Source organism: Dryobates pubescens, chromosome 17 (genome assembly GCF_014839835.1).
Source record: "Dryobates pubescens isolate bDryPub1 chromosome 17, bDryPub1.pri, whole genome shotgun sequence".
Lineage (NCBI taxonomy): Eukaryota > Metazoa > Chordata > Aves > Piciformes > Picidae > Dryobates > Dryobates pubescens.
In genome coordinates, this window is record NC_071628.1 from 3,443,205 (window position 1) to 3,458,935 (window position 15,731).

The 15,731-nt window shown below is 42.1% G+C and overlaps 1 long non-coding RNA gene across 3 annotated transcripts; it reads right to left on the reverse strand.

The window, feature by feature from the left end:
* Nucleotides 1-8: 8 nt before the first annotated feature.
* On the reverse strand, nt 9-13,789 carry LOC128898010 (uncharacterized). 3 transcript variants are annotated; one of them, XR_008462659.1, is made up of 5 exons: nt 13,708-13,789; nt 11,097-11,168; nt 10,326-10,404; nt 6,172-6,232; nt 9-686 (listed from the first exon to the last, which is right to left on the reverse strand). It is a non-coding gene; the product is annotated as an uncharacterized LOC128898010 (long non-coding RNA). The 3 variants fall into 3 exon arrangements; XR_008462657.1 differs by lacking the exon at nt 13,708-13,789 and adding an exon at nt 13,348-13,632; XR_008462658.1 differs by lacking the exon at nt 13,708-13,789 and adding an exon at nt 12,167-12,254.
* Nucleotides 13,790-15,731: the final 1,942 nt, after the last annotated feature.

A 15,731-nucleotide genomic window follows, 5' to 3' on the forward strand; every position in this document is an offset into this window, starting at 1 on the left:
TAGAAAGTTCAGCAGTAGCCTGACAATAGACCAAGTACTGCAAGCCCCCTAACATTAAGCACCTGAATGAACAAACGAGCAAATAAAAATTCATTGGAAGTCATGGCAAAGTGAACATAATTTGCAAATGAAAACCACATCTTAAATCAAGTATAGCACAGAATTTTACCTTGCTTTTAGTGCTTAGCAGCTAAAGTATTTCTCACTTTAATAGCACCCCAGAATGTAAACCCACTTCAGTATCAACAGAATAAAATACTCAGCCAGAAAGGACAAACGCAAAGTGTGAAAGAAACCAAAACCTTTTATTAAGTCAATTAACAAGCATTACATTTTCTGCGAAGGGGCAGCAATAGATCTCTTACCAAATGCATTCTCCTCTTATGCATACACAACCCAAAAGTCAAATTTTGCCACCCAGTCCTCAAACAGATCCTTCATTGGACAGTCACGATACAGTCCCCTGATTAATTCAAGTGCAAAGTCCATTTTGATAGGATGATCGCAACCCAGATCTTCTCTGGTTTAACAACACGAGAGTCCATGTTTTAACATCCTTTTCTTGGACAGACATATGACAGCACTCATGCATCAGTCCATTTCCTCAACCTCTCAATCAACAGTGGAACTGCCATCTTGGTGTCTCACTCGTAGGTTCCTTTTGACACTCTTCATGTGATTGGATTCTTTATGGAAAATTAAAAGAAAAATGCTGTTGGAATACAGGTCATATCTTCAAACTAAGACATTCAACTACTGTACCTTGAAGATAATTTAAACATGCCATGTTTCATTCCATATTACACACTCCAGAATATCTACTTTTATCACGAACAAACATTGGCAAATCATCAGTCCAAGAGTCAACAAATGTAAAATTTAACCAAAATTATATGAAGAATGATTAGAAGTTCGAGAAACCTTTCAGGCTCCATAAATTCCACTTCAAAATTCTCCATAGTGTTAGAAGACTAGAAAAATCAATAGTGGGAAAGCTGAGATATTTGCTCTGGCAACCATCTTGATTTGGCCCAACCCATTTATTACAACTGATGCTACCTAGTTGAAAACCAAGTTTATTACAATAAAGCCAAATGATTTAACTGCAGCCCATGCTCCTTTAAGAAAGGACACAGGTCCATCACAACCAATGTAACTAGTATCAAAACTGGGTTTCCAAATACAGATGGTGGCTGGAGACAAGATATTCCACCATGTTAACCCAGTTTTCCAGCTCATGAAAGACATACAATGCAACACCAAACGCACAATGGAATGACTGCTTTAGTTACTGGTGAGAAAGGACACAGAGTCAAATGAAAATGGTAACAACTTACACTAGTTGCCTTTAGCAAGGCCACCATACTACTCCTGATCCCTATTTCAACTTCACTCTTCATGTAACAGCAACTGAGCCCCACAGGTGACTGACAAACCAAACTGATCAAATGACTTCCACATGAAGAAATACAACCCAAATGTGCCCATCTTTACATTTTCTTCAGAGTAAAATAACTCATGTATTTAAACACTACTCCTCCCTATGTGCAAAAAATGAAGTAAAGGAGATTACTAAGCATTAACATCATAATTTTCAAGCCAACACTAACTGTAGAAGAGACAGAAACACAAAATAGGTTTTAAAATGCCTTCATGATTTTGAGTATCTCCACCACAACCTAAATTTTTTTTCTTTCAAGTGTGTATAGCTTCAACCTCATTTCAGTTTGAAGGCCAACTCCACCACTATGTTGCCCTGATAACCCTGGGCAGACTGTCTCAAGGTATGCAGAAGTTACCCACAGTACAGCAAAACCCAGTGGAGCCACCTAGTGGTCTCTGCCTCACCACTCCAGTTTCCCCACTCCCCTTTCAAAATCACCAGTTACAGCAAACAGCAATGGAACCAGTGCAACAAGCCTCGCTCTGACTTGCACCACTGCCTGTGTATCTTGTTTTGTATTCCTCTATAGACTTCCTGCTCTAAATACAATGGAAAAGAAGTACAGCACATAGAAAAGTAGAACACAGGGTCTGGGACTTCATTTTGCCTTGCACTGTGCAACATGTGCAGTTGTAACAGTATTCAACCACAGGAGCTTCCAGTACCAGAAATCGAACACTCCACTCTGCAAAAATGGCTTGTTTCAAGCACTCAACTCACCCTCAGTTAAGACAGGAATTAAACATTTTTTAATACTTCCTTTTTTTTTTTTCTCCTCCACACTAAACTGCATGATCAGGATTCTGGGGTTGGTTTGGAGATTTGGGGGTTTTTTTAGTTCTTACTGGTATAACTAGCCTCATTTCAAAGATAATTTGAAAATAAATTAAAGCTCTGAATAATTTTTAATGCTAATGCCTTGACTGAAATACCAATGCATGAAAAAAAACAACCCGAAACACCACAAAACTGTCCATCATTGTCACAAATACTCACAAGCACTAACATGAGCACAGTGGAAACCCCTTAAATAAGGCAGTTCAAGTATTTTTTACAGTTACTGTAAGAAGCTTCACAGAAGGGAATTTAATTACTGGCATCACCTTCCTCCACCTATTAAAAATGTAATTTAGTTACATATTAGTCAACCTTGAAAGGCCCTTTTCAGTTGGGTTTGCCTTCTGCCTTGGACACTAATGGCATCTGCCAAAAGCAATTTACGTGTAAATTTCCCTGCTAGGTTCACCTCTGCTTGGTTGTTCCAAAAACTTTGCAAGTAACCACCACATCAATGTTAAACTCTTCTCTTGACCTTGTAGAATAATTAGCAGCAAACAGAACTGAGGATATATTATAATTAAGAACAGACCACAACAGCCCTTGTTCTAGAAGTTATTCATACATCAAAAAGATGCCACAGTAATGGACACCCAAATCATAATCTCTAGCATTTTTCATGTGAAATCTAAGTTTACTTGTAAAGATTTCACAGCATTTATTTATGAATTAGAACAAATGTTACTAAGAAGTCTCAGTAATCTTGCAAAAATATATTCCTCCTCAACTGAGACGCATGCAGTGACCCTACACTTAAGGTAGCTAGAGAAGATGCCTATATTTTGGTTAGATGAGTAATCCAATCTTTCTGTAACATCAATTAGACATCATCTCCTTTGTGAAGCTTCCATTATCTACTATTTAACCTATTTGTTTCCAAACACAGTATTTTGGTGGTGATAAAGATGTCTTGTTAGTCTTCTAATACTTTCATTCTCTGGTAACATATTGAACACCCCCTGTCAAGAGACAGGAATCATTCAGGGCCATGTCTACAGCTTTAATGCAATGGGTTTGAAACATCTGAATTGACAAAGTTTTTTCCTTATTTTTTCCAGTTAATAATTTGTTGCTCTATTACAAGACCACAGCAAGACGACATCTTTTTTGGCCAAAAACATGGGGTCAGCAATTTCATGTCTACTGAAGCTTTTCATTTCTGAAGTGCGAGATTGAAGGTCAGTAACACCATGTATAACAGCCACGCATCAGCCCAAGTGGGGAAGACATCAATGCATTTACCAAGCTTTCTGCAATGAAATCTCTTGTGTTCTGAGGCTTACACCTAAAAGCCAGGGTGACATACTGCTAGTACAGGGGATTCATTCCAACAGAGGGAGCTGAATGGACAGAATGAGGTTTTGAGCAAACCAACCCCGAAGTTCTGCACTTCAAAGTTAATTAAAGTAGGGTTTTATTCTCAAAGGCATGCTGCTGGTAACTTCCACACTAGAGGAAAAAGCCGACATGCCCTTCATTGACACCTGAAATCCACAATCATGTTCTGTCCAGTCTTTAAAATTAAGTAGTCATGGACAGTCCTCTCTCTTTTTAGCACAACTGGATGTTCAGTAAGCACAGCAGTAAATGCACAGCTCATGTTGAAATCAGGTACTTTTTAGTTAAGAAAGGCTGTTTGCCAGGTTCCTCAGAATTAGAGATGCATTTCAGGTGAGATTTGACTTTTTCCAAGGATGCACTCTTCTGTGGGTATTTTTGTAAACAACAGATTTCATTGCATTGAGCAAAGAATGTCAACTTCAAACAAGCTCCTAGGGTTTTCTAGCACTCCCCCCCTTCTATTACAAAAATCAAAATCAGGGCTTCAACTAGAATTATCTGTGTTAAGCAGAGCAGATAACACCACATCTTTCAAGATGCACACTTTGGATGTTTTCACAAACACACTCTGAAGCAGCTTCTTCTGGAAACAACTGTTTAAGGCAATTAAGAGTTTCACATTCACCCTTTTTTTAGGAAAGGTTTATAAAACAAGAAAGAAGAATTGTTCACTGTGCCACTGAAAAGTAACATTTCTGATAAAGAACCCAGATGTGACAACAGCTACTTTGCAATCCAGTGAGAGAAAACAGGAAAAATGCACATAAAGATGTAGGAAAAAAGATTAACAAAAATGGACAAGTCACATGTTGAGAGGTTCTAGCAGGTGACTGAGGGAAAAAGGCAACAGTGGACAGCACAGGAAGAGCTCTCAGGAATAGTTGGAAGGAGTACCATTTACTGCTACCACACCAAGAAACATGCTGCTCTATACACCTGCAACGTGAAAAATGGCTTAAGGCTTTTCAAAGGATCAAGTAAAAAAATCAGAAGACAGGTGAAACACTAATTGAGGATCATTAAAACTGAGCACACATACACACAGTAAGAACTCCTCAAAGAGAGGAGAATTCCTCAAAGTTCACCACCTCTGTTTTGCTTCAGGACTGAAAACTTAGTCCTGAGTTTAACTCAGTAATTTAACTCAGGTTAAATTAGTTCAAAATGAAAGCAGCACGAGGCCATACCAACATGGTTTATTGAGGTTTGCATCTTACCCCCACATGCTCCCTTCTTCCTTTCCACAAGAGCTCTACATTAGTCTCCACATCACATGGAGTCAAGCTCTGGAGTACAAACAGGGAGTAGCTGTTTTTCTAGCACCTGAGGTAGCACAGATGGCAGTTTGTACAAAGGAAGTATGGCTTTGCAGGTCTCTAACCTTCACAGCCATGGGACAGTAAAAAGAAAAAATCACTATTATCGCTGAAACAACAGGGCCAAGCTTTTCCCAAGAAAGGTTGGACCAGATGATCAAGGCCCCTTCCATCCTGGTATTCTATAGTTCTATGAATATTTGCATCTTGGAACAACATTTTCTCAAGCTGTCTGCAGTCTAAGGCAGGCGTGACTCAAGGAGGTAGCAAGTCACACTGAAAGAACGGGCTCCAAGAAACTGTCTCTTCTACAGAAGATCAGGTATTCCAAAGCATGGCTCAACAGGAATATAGCTTCCACTACAAAAGTTAATTCATGCACACAGAATGCAATAGATGCTGTAATTAAGAATGTAGCATCAAGGAGTCTGAATTTTAAGCAGACAAGATGACAAAAGGACTTGGGTCTTTCCAGAGACAACTTACTAGTGTCACAGAATGTGCCAGGTCATCAAGGCCAAATTCCTTTTATCTGAGCAAACTGGGGAAAACCCTACCCCAGTGTTCATCCAGTAGAGAACTGAATGCATTTTTCTACTTAAGCCTTCCAGTTTTGCATTGTAACTGTGTGAGGAATGATTCCTAAATGAAGTCTATCAGCTAGGAGTTTCATACGGGAAATGGTATCAGCATTACACCCCATTTCCTGCAAAGCTGAAGTTTTGGGAATGAAGAACAGCAACAGAACAATCACAGAACAAAAGACTCACTGGTAGTGACAGAAGCATAAAGAGACAACACAGGATGCTTGTAAGACAAGTTCTTCCTGCTATGATGCTTTCCACACCATTTGTAATCCAAATGCTGTGTAGCAGTTCTTTGTAGGGACATAAATTTGTGTACCAAACCCTTCTGAACAAGCTAATCTATGATTTAATAGTTCTGTGACATATGGAGTCAAATCACAGAAGACCAAAGAACTAGATATTACAGATGTTCTCTAGCAAGACAGGTTGAGAGCACTACCCAAGCACAGCTTCATTTCTTTAGAGCCCAGCAAGCTCAGTTAGAAAGATGGTTCTTGCTAGAGACACCAAGTACAGACACAATTTCAAGAACTTCAGGATGTATTTGACAAAAAACTTTAGCAAGTAAAACACAGTCATGTGTGGTTGTTGTGGGTTTTCTTTTTTTAAAGCTAAAAAGTAAATGTTATTAGGAATAAAAACTTACCAGTGCTTCAACCAAGAGCAGTTATTTTGCTTACAGTGAGCATACCAATTCCTCAACATATCTGTAGGGAAAATGATATATTAAACACTTGAATTAAAGGCAGTTTAAAAAATGTAATAATAAACCTTTAAGGGTCTACAAGACCAAAATACTAGCCTAAAAGAATTACAAAAGCCCAATCCTCAAACACACAACAACAAAAAAACCCCAACCATTCCCAAATCACAGCATGCAGTACAAAAGACATTAAAAAAAAATAATCAAGTATCACTAGGCAACCCAAATCAAAGAACCTGTGCAACCCACCCAAGAAATCCAGCCTTGTACACAAATCCCTTGAGAAACAAGGCAGCTACAACAACAACAAAAGTATGTGCTGAAAAAAAGGTAACAGGGCATCAGGTGAAAGCATGCTTAAAGTAACTGCTATGACCTTCACATCATTAAAATACTTGTTTTTACTGAGAGGTGCTACCAGCTAGATGCAGCAGAGTTATTTAACACACCATTGAAAAACAAGTTACCTATTTTGTATCTCCGTTACCTGCATACTGGCAAAGCCCAAATCTGGAAACTCTACTTTGAAAATACTTATTTGCAATCCACATCAATAAACACCCCATCAAAATAATCTTAAACAAAGACAGTAAGATCCAAGCAACCCCTAAAACATTAAAACAATGAAACTCCCTTTTTATCCTGTGAATTTCAACTGGAGTCATTGACCACCAAGAGGCATGCAAGTTCTCCACCTAACATGCACACCATGAGCTCTCAGAATCTACTTGTATTGGAATATAGCCTCAAATACATAAAAATTAATGAATCTGTTCAGTGAAAACACACTGGGCATGATTTTCTATTGTCTTCTAAATTCTCCTCTTCAAACTGATAGCTACTCCTGTGTGTAGCAAGGAAGTTGTGATGAACAGAATTGCAGTTTCTTTGTTGATGTCAATTTAGATGGCATTATAAATACGGAGAAACACTCTTCAGAAAAGGTAAATGGTAAAAAACTTAGTAGCAAACTGGCATAAATGTGGAGTGGCCAAAGGAATGTGAAATGGAGAGGTTTAAAATATCCACCAAAATGTGAACCAACAGCTGCTGTGAAATGGAAGCACAAAGCTGAAGTGCTTCTAAAATGGTGGCTGGGCATGTTGTAGAAGAGACACAACATGGCTGCTGGAATTTGATCAGCCAAGAGGCATCTATCAGTCATGCAAAGCATAAGAAATGAACCACGGAGAGAGGTTTACTTCTGCCCTTCAAATCTCTTTCCATCCTGTATCATTTCACTCAGACAAAAAGCCACTTGGAAACTACAATTTAACACCTGAAGACTAGGAAAAGTTATTGATTGAAAGATTTTTAGCAGCTGTCAGCCATTTTTCATCATTTACAGGACAGCTAAACATATATCAGCAGCATCCAAGTTCATTCCTGCATTAATTTTAGAGTTAACATCCAGTTAGGGTAATTTCATAGGAACTTTTCATGAGGATATGTGATATGGCTGTCTCACCACAGCGGAACAGCTTCTCCTGTACTGAAAAAGTTACTAAGACTTGCCCAGAGCAAAACTTTGCAAAAGGAATGGAGTTTTGTCAGGCTGGTATCACTTAGTAATAAAGATTTCTCTATTCCATTGTTTGGTTCATCTGTTCACCTTGAGTTTTGTCAAACCAGCACCATGATGTTAATAACATACAGTTTCTTTCACAGCACATGAGGGATCATTTCTCCACCAGTAGAAGACTTATTGCTTTATTTTGAGCTTTTGAATTTTAGCATTTTAAACACTTGCTTCTGAGCTATGGAATGCATCAAAACAAGATGAAGGTTTATGGCAAGAGCCACAAACTGTACAGCTAGTAAATAAAACCTCCAGCTGAAGAAATTAGCCTTTCAGATCAACACCTGTATTCCCTGCTTAACATTCAATTGAATGTCAATCTAAAAATCTTTTAATCAGACTACAGTAATTGCTGTAGTCCCCATGTGATTAAAATTTCCTTCTCCATTTAAAAACAAGCATGAATTTACCTCTTTTTAGGCAGTCTCATGTTTAATTTTCAATTCCAGCATGAAATCTAAGCCTACGACACGCAAACCATGCCTTGCACCACACGTCCGTGACTCCTTCACCCAAGGGCTGGCAATGCTACATTTTCAGAATCACAAAAGCCTATCTCCTTCCACAGCATGAGGTGAAGTCAGATGCTCCAAGGCTATTTACCTGACATCACACCCTTTCTTGGGATAAATCAGGAATCTTGGCAAAGATGATGCATCACCACACCAATGGTTTTCCATACAAGCCATCAACACTACAGATTAATTCCAAGCAAATACTTAATACGGCTTTTTATCAAGAGAGAGGAACAGCTTCCTCTACTGAAAGAGACGCAACCAGGGAGCATTCTTCTGACCTTGTTAATTCTCATTAGTAGGCTGGAGGGTGGGCACAAACTCAGAACTTCCCTCAAGTTCCCAGTAGTGTGCATCTAGCCTACTGAGATGTACCTAACCTAAATACCAAGCTGCCATTTATGAGATGAAAGCATCTTGTTCCTACAAGAAAAGGCAGCTGCAAAGAACTCACAAAAATAATATGGGACATTTAAAATTGGTGTTTGTATCTAGTCAGCACAAAGAGCATCATGACAATATAGGAAATATGTAAGACCACAGTATAGGAAACATGTAAGTCCATTTAGATCAAAGTGGTCAGCTCGGTATTCATCATAAAACGCTCAGGTCGGTCAAGAAGACTCTGCTCTTGAGCACTGTAGTTTCAGGTTTCTTATTTTTCTTGTAAGAGCAGGTGAATTAGAAGTTGCAGCTTTAGACATTTAAGGATTTAACATTAGGAATACATCCCGAGTTTGACAAGTTCAGTGCTGTCATCACCATCAGACCTGTGTGAATAAGCCTAGTCTTGCCTTTATCGTAATAGGCTGTCTAGTAACTGATTTTGACCCTCTAAATTGAAAATTCACACAGGACTTCAAATATGTTCTGCTGTTCTTCTCAAGTTACCAGATCATTTCTAACACAAACATCTAATCCTCAAACCTCACAACTGTTACACAATGAAGTTCTAGAACATACCTAAGAGCCTCGTTTGTTAGCTGTTTTGTTGTACAGTGTGGCACATGTCTATTGTCTCTCAGGTTTTGAGCCCTGCCTGGCACAGCAGCAGTGACTCACTGCAGATGAAGGTTTTATTACCATCTAAAGAGACATTCTTGAAAAGCTTATGCAAAATGGGTCCATGACTTCTCTCTTATCAACAGGCTGAAGCCTTCCTCCAAGCCAAAAAGAGCTGCATTCAGACAGGGGCTTCACAAGATCTGTACTCTTTAAAACTGTATCATTTAGCACAATAACTTAAGAGTGAGGTTATCAAGAGGACTTTTGAGAACCCTGATACACGTCTTCACGAAGACACCTTTACGCTTCGAGGTCCTGAGTATGAACTGAAGTGCATTAGCATGGTAAGCTGCAAAAGGCACCAGTAAAAATAGGCAAAGATAAGATCCCCAACTTTTCATTACATAGTGGTGAAAGCTTGACTCAAATGTAACATTTACCCTGTCTCTAAATGCAAAACTAAAATAATGAGACATTAGAAGTCTGATTTGTTTATACTGCACGAAGGACAGCAAGATTTCATTAAGACTGGATACACATTTAGGCTCTTAGAGTAAAATTTGCACTGAAAGACAATTTCTGTCTATTGTATAAAATCAATTTATTGCAAAGGATAGCTTATGAGTGTCACTTGCTAACGAACCAATGCTCTGATCCGAAGGAAAAGTATTTCTGAAGCTTGCTTAGACTGAATGTCCTTGGTAGACGGTGATCCTCAGCAGCAGCTTTATTTTACAGTGTTGGTGACATGGTCATTTCACATTCTTAAGGGAAGTCTTGTTTAAGAGTGACCATGAAAACCTTAGAGAAGTGTGTAAGGAGACCTCAATATCACTGCATTTAGTACATATTAACAGTTTGAAATGCACTCAAACTCAAAGAAAATTCAACAAGGTGAAAGACCGTAGCTGAAACGTTCCATGTTTATTTTGCAGAGAAAGAAAATTACTTCCAGAACAATTAAAAACCAACCAACCCCACCACACACTGCAACGTACCTGGTATGCACAGCACAGAATTTTCTTCAAGGTCTTTCGCTCAACCAGCCATCTGCATCTTTGGATACCCAATGAGAGCCTTTAGAGAAAAAAACAAAACCAAACCAGGTTTGTCTGGCAACAAAGGTACAGGCAGATTTTACCCACAGTTCCAGCTGCTACCAACTTTTTCAAAACACAGAAAGTGTCCTATGATTTGTAAACATTTAACGTACAATAGAAAATACAGTAACGCTCTATCCTTGCCAAGCATTAGCATTCAGACCTCCAAAAATTACAAACAGGCCCCCAAAAATCTCCTGAGCCAATACCTGAGGTTTGGGGTCGTTAGAACCATATACAAATCTTACAATATCCCCAAGCATTAATGCTGCAGACTCACTGAGTGCAAAACAATTTGGATAGTCCAATGCACGCATTCACTGCTGAAATGGGACATACTGAACTCCTGGGTTTGTTTGTGTGTACACATTAAAAAATAACCTATTCACTAAACAGGCTGAAATTAATTAACATTTGTACAGAAGTAGCAGCAGAAACATCAGGACAGTCTACCATCACCAGAAACATCTGGACAGTCTACCCTGTCTGCAAAGCAAGGTCTTTCCAAAAGTCCAGCACATTTATCAAGTGTGTCCTCTCCAATTTAAAAATGAGATTTTTTTTTTTTTTTTTACTTCCCATCTGCATAGCAGCAAAAAAAGGCAAACACTAAGATCAAAAAAATAACAAGGAAATGAGCATACTGCCACAAGTTAAAACCACTCTTACCTAGGAAAATGAGGTACGAACGATTCTTCTGGAAGCCAGGCAGGAAACAAGGTATTGTTCATGGAATCCTACCTAAAAAATAGAAGAAGCATGGAAAGTTTCAGCAATTTGTTTTACAAAACCAAAATAAATCAGATGCTTGAAATTTACTCATCTTTAGTTACTTAAGTTCAGAAAAACTTGTAATAGCAGTAACTGTATCTGTACAACTCAACTCTAAAAATAAGAGTCCGTGTGGCTGTACATAGTTGGCTGAAGAAAAACATCAAGAGTGACTGACACAACATGCATGAGCTGTATTTTTGCAGGAATAACTGCAACCTGCTCTTCAGTCTCCCATTGCTTTGATTCTGAATGACTTAAACATGAAATGCATAGCCCATTTACCATTTTTTTAAGAGAACTGATCATACAACACCCCTTACTCCTAGTACTTTCTTCACGTTAAAGTCTTTAAAAGTAGGGTTCGCAAAATTAAATCAAACTGCAGTGCTAGCAAAGCCATTTTAAAATGGCTTCTGTCATCAGCTTCTCTGAATCTCAAGTCGTAAGTTACTTCACCTCCTCCAAAGAGCTATCTTTTTTCCCTTTCAGAACACAGTTTTAAAGCCTTCAGCTTCTCTAACCTTTAATCAGACCCCAAACTATGCTCCTTGACGCAAGGAACACCACATTTGCACTACCTCTAGCCCAACTTCTCTCACCTTTTGTGAAAAGCTTTAACACTTTTGCAACAGTGGTATTTATCACCACTATTTCAGACTCCTCTTAAGAGAAGTCTGGAATGACTCTGTAAATACGTGAGCAATTACAAAAATAAACATTTTAATGCTGCAGTAAAATATTTCTAAAGTGCCAAGATTACTGCATCTTAGGCGTACAAAAATGTAGACTAATTAAATAAAAACGTTAAGAATTCAAAGCAATTTGTTTTCAGAGACAGCTGCTACTTTATTTTTGGTAGCTGAAGGAAACAAGGCAAAGCTATTTTAAAAATTATCCCTCAATATATTAATTAAAAACCCCCGAACAACAACAAACAAAAAAAAACCAACACAGCAGACACCCACCTAAAGCTAGAACTTTCTTTTCAGCAAAGTGTGTTTGTCACAACCTGTTCTACACTGCAGAACTGTTGCTGGGGTTATAAAACCACCCTAATCCAAACGTAAAATAAAGGTACCGAACACTTGGCATGAAGGTGAGAGAAGTCCAACGGTTGCAGTAACTTGCATTGAGATTTCCAGAAACAAACCAAAAAAAGAGCCAACTTTCATTGCTGTAATGACAGAGTCATATTTGCGGAGGAAGTACCGAAAAAATGTACATTTGCCTCCAACTGCAATATTTAAAGCCTGTACAGAGTTTTGTAATCCTGTGCAAGTGCACAGCAGATAAATCCAACAAATATGACGATAGACGATCTCCAATTAAAACTTAAGTTCTTATCGTTTACCTCTTGCTCTACTACCAGCGACTTTCCATACGTTTGGAAGGACAATTTTTACCCTTAAATCGCTAATTTCTGAACGTGAGCCAACGGCAAACAAATAGCAGGCATTCCATTTAAGCCTTCATTTTCGGAAAGTCGTGCGCTAGCTGTTGTACAACTTTTAAATTATTAACCATAGAAACAACGATTAAAATGCTACGTAAACAGAAAATACCTGCGAGCTTGCCGAAAAATGCAGAAACTAAATATTAAACCCCAAACCGACACCAAATAAACGCTTTTCAAACGCTCTTCACGTCATACACAAACCCATTCGCTTCCTTATCATGTAATTCATATTTAAATAACTACCTTTTCTTCTTGTAGCGTCGTCTAAATCACAACTGTAAGTATTTTGCCAACTTCAAACTGTAGACTTGGCATGAACAACCTTCGCCTTTTTAAGCTTTTAAGTTCTCGTTTCGCCGTTTTAATTGCAAAAATCATATTGCACCTAATTCCTCAGAGTTTTCTTTAAAGTTCTGCACCTGAACTACCGTTTTTCAAGTGAAGAGCATTTTTATCTATTGTTTCACTAAAGTATTAAGCTGTCTTATCCGCAGCCTGTTTTTTCCTTACTGGTTTAGAAAGAGTTAAAAGCCAACACCCCACAAAAAAAAAAACACACCAAGTTTTATTTTTAAGAGAAAAGGACATGGCGTCTTTGTTCTTACAAACTATGAAAACATCTTCCCAGCCGAGCAGCAATGGGCAACAAATGCCCTTTAAACAGAGACGGGTTTGGGACTAAACATTTACCTGATGATGTACAACAGTCTTCACCTCTCTCCCCCTCCCTCCCTTTACTGCTGCATTGGAGTTAGAAGCGGGTTTGCAGATGCCCCCCTTCCATGCTGCACTGGAGAGGAACAGGTCTGCAGTCCCCCCTCTCCTTACTGCTGCATTGGGGAACCCGTCTGTAGCTGTCCCCATCCTCCGTGTTGCATTAGGGGACGGGGTATGCGGAGCTCCCTCGGTGCTGCATGAGCAGGGGGGAGGGGGAGCGCTCTGCAGCCCGGGAGCCGTCGAGTGTCACTGGGGTGGTCGACGAACTGGGCTCCCTCTGCAGCACCCCATCTCCCACCGCTCCCTCCCCAAACTGCGCGGCTCCCCACTCACCCAAAAGGGGTTACGGAGACGAACAGGGGTCCCCAAGGCTCCCGTCAGGGAAAGGCGAGGGGGGGCAGGGAGAGGCAGGCGCCCCCTCCCCCTCCCAGCTCCAAGGACATTTTGTTTTTCCTCCCAAGGACAAAGGACAATGAGAAACGAGGAGACTCAGACACTTACCCGATGAAGACCAGCCCGCTGGCAGGCAACAGGGGCCCAAAGAATGGGGCGCTGCACCCCTTTCCGCCCGGTGGGAGGCGAAGGACAGCCCTGCGCCCGCACGGCGAGGGAGAGGCGCGGGCAGAGCTCCGGAGCCCGGCGCCATTACTCTCCGCCCGTCGGCAGACCCGCTCGGCAGCCTGACTTGCCGCTTTCCATCGCCCCGGAGCCCCCAGAGTGCCGGGCCCGACTTAGCCACCGAGACCGGCACCCGGGGCTCTCGCCGGACCTCCCCGCTCCGAGCGGCGGGGAAAGCGCCCGGGAGCCCGACTGCAGCTGCGGCTGCTTCCCCGGCCATCTTGTGCCGTGTGTGTGAGAGAGTCTCTCCCGTCTCCTCTCAACTCCTTCCTCCCCTCCCCCCCGCACAACATGGCCGCCCGCTCACTACTCACTGCGGCGGGGAAGGGGCGGGCCTGCGCCCCTGCCCCCTACCTACGGCGCGCGGTGCCCCCCCTCTTTGCTCCGCACCGCCCTCGCCTGCGCGCGCGCCGCGCGCCACTCCCCATTGGCCGCGCCGCGCCCTCCCCGCCAGGCCCGACGGCGCGCACCGCTCCCATTGGCCGCGCCGCACCCTTCTTCGACCTCCCCGCCCCGGGCCCGCGCGCACCCCGGCCGCGGCCTCCCATTGGTCGCTGCCGAGTGTTGGCGAGCGGCGCCGGCCGCTCTCTATTGGCTCATGGATGCCTTCTCCAGCCGACCCGCCCGCCGCAGGCTCGCCCGCCGTCTGCACGAGCCTCCCCTCAGGGGGCGGGAAGGAGGCGGTCCGAGGGAGTTGTCTCGCGGCGCCCTCCCCGCCGCCGGCCCTGGGCGCTGGCGTCATCCCCTCTGCAAGTCCCACCTGGCCGGAGCGTCCTCGGAGTCTCCCCGCCTCATCTCAGCCGTGACCCCGCTCGGCCTCAGCACGGCCTTTTATTCCTAGCCCACGCTTCAGAAGTCTCCTCGTACCTCGGCCTGTCCCGGGGTGCCCCTCGCTAATGTGTGCCTGTCTGCAGAGAGAGCCAACCCCCCCGCAGATTTCACTTGGACGAACCCCTCATCTAATGGCCCGGTTTATTATCGCACCCTATCCTGCCATCCCCACAGAAAGCAGCTCTGTTCTCATTAGTTCTTGATAGGCAGCAGCTCAGCCTGGGCCCTGGCACAGCCCAGCGGCGAGCCAGGCCTGGGCACCATCTCCACCACAAAAACTCCTGCTCTCTGGACACGAGTACAAACTGCTTGGGCTTTCCTAGGCATTGTATCCCCCAAACTGCTCCTAAACTCTGCTTGTGGGAGAGCCGCAGCAGCTGCATCACCCGGCTGGCTACAGCATCAGTCCCAATCCCAGTACCACTCCGAACCACTACAGACACCCAAATAAAACTAGATATGATGCTTTTTTTAGCCAACACCATAGAAACTGGCTCGCATGCCAACCTCACCAGGACACTGCCTCCTATTTTGACGACTGCCATGGAAACAATTTCAGATACCAGCTGGATGGAGGGGGGCATCCCCCACGTTCTTGGCCAATGTCATAAATGCCTGTCCCCAGCCACTCCGTTAGGATGTTTCTCTGCAAGAGGCAAACCCACAAACATGACAGAACAGCATAATTAATATTTGCTACATCAGCACTCACTTGGATCTACGTGCCTTTCCCCTTTTATTTGCACAGCTTGCTCCATTAAAAGCAGAGAGAAAGGTGTCCTATTCTTCCCTTTTTTAATACTAATAACGTGGGTGGTTATTGCAGCAATTAAACCAACAGCGCTTAAAACGATCGTGGAAGGTCTCAGCAGTTAGTCTGGCACTTGAAATGGTGCAGTTGGACTTTA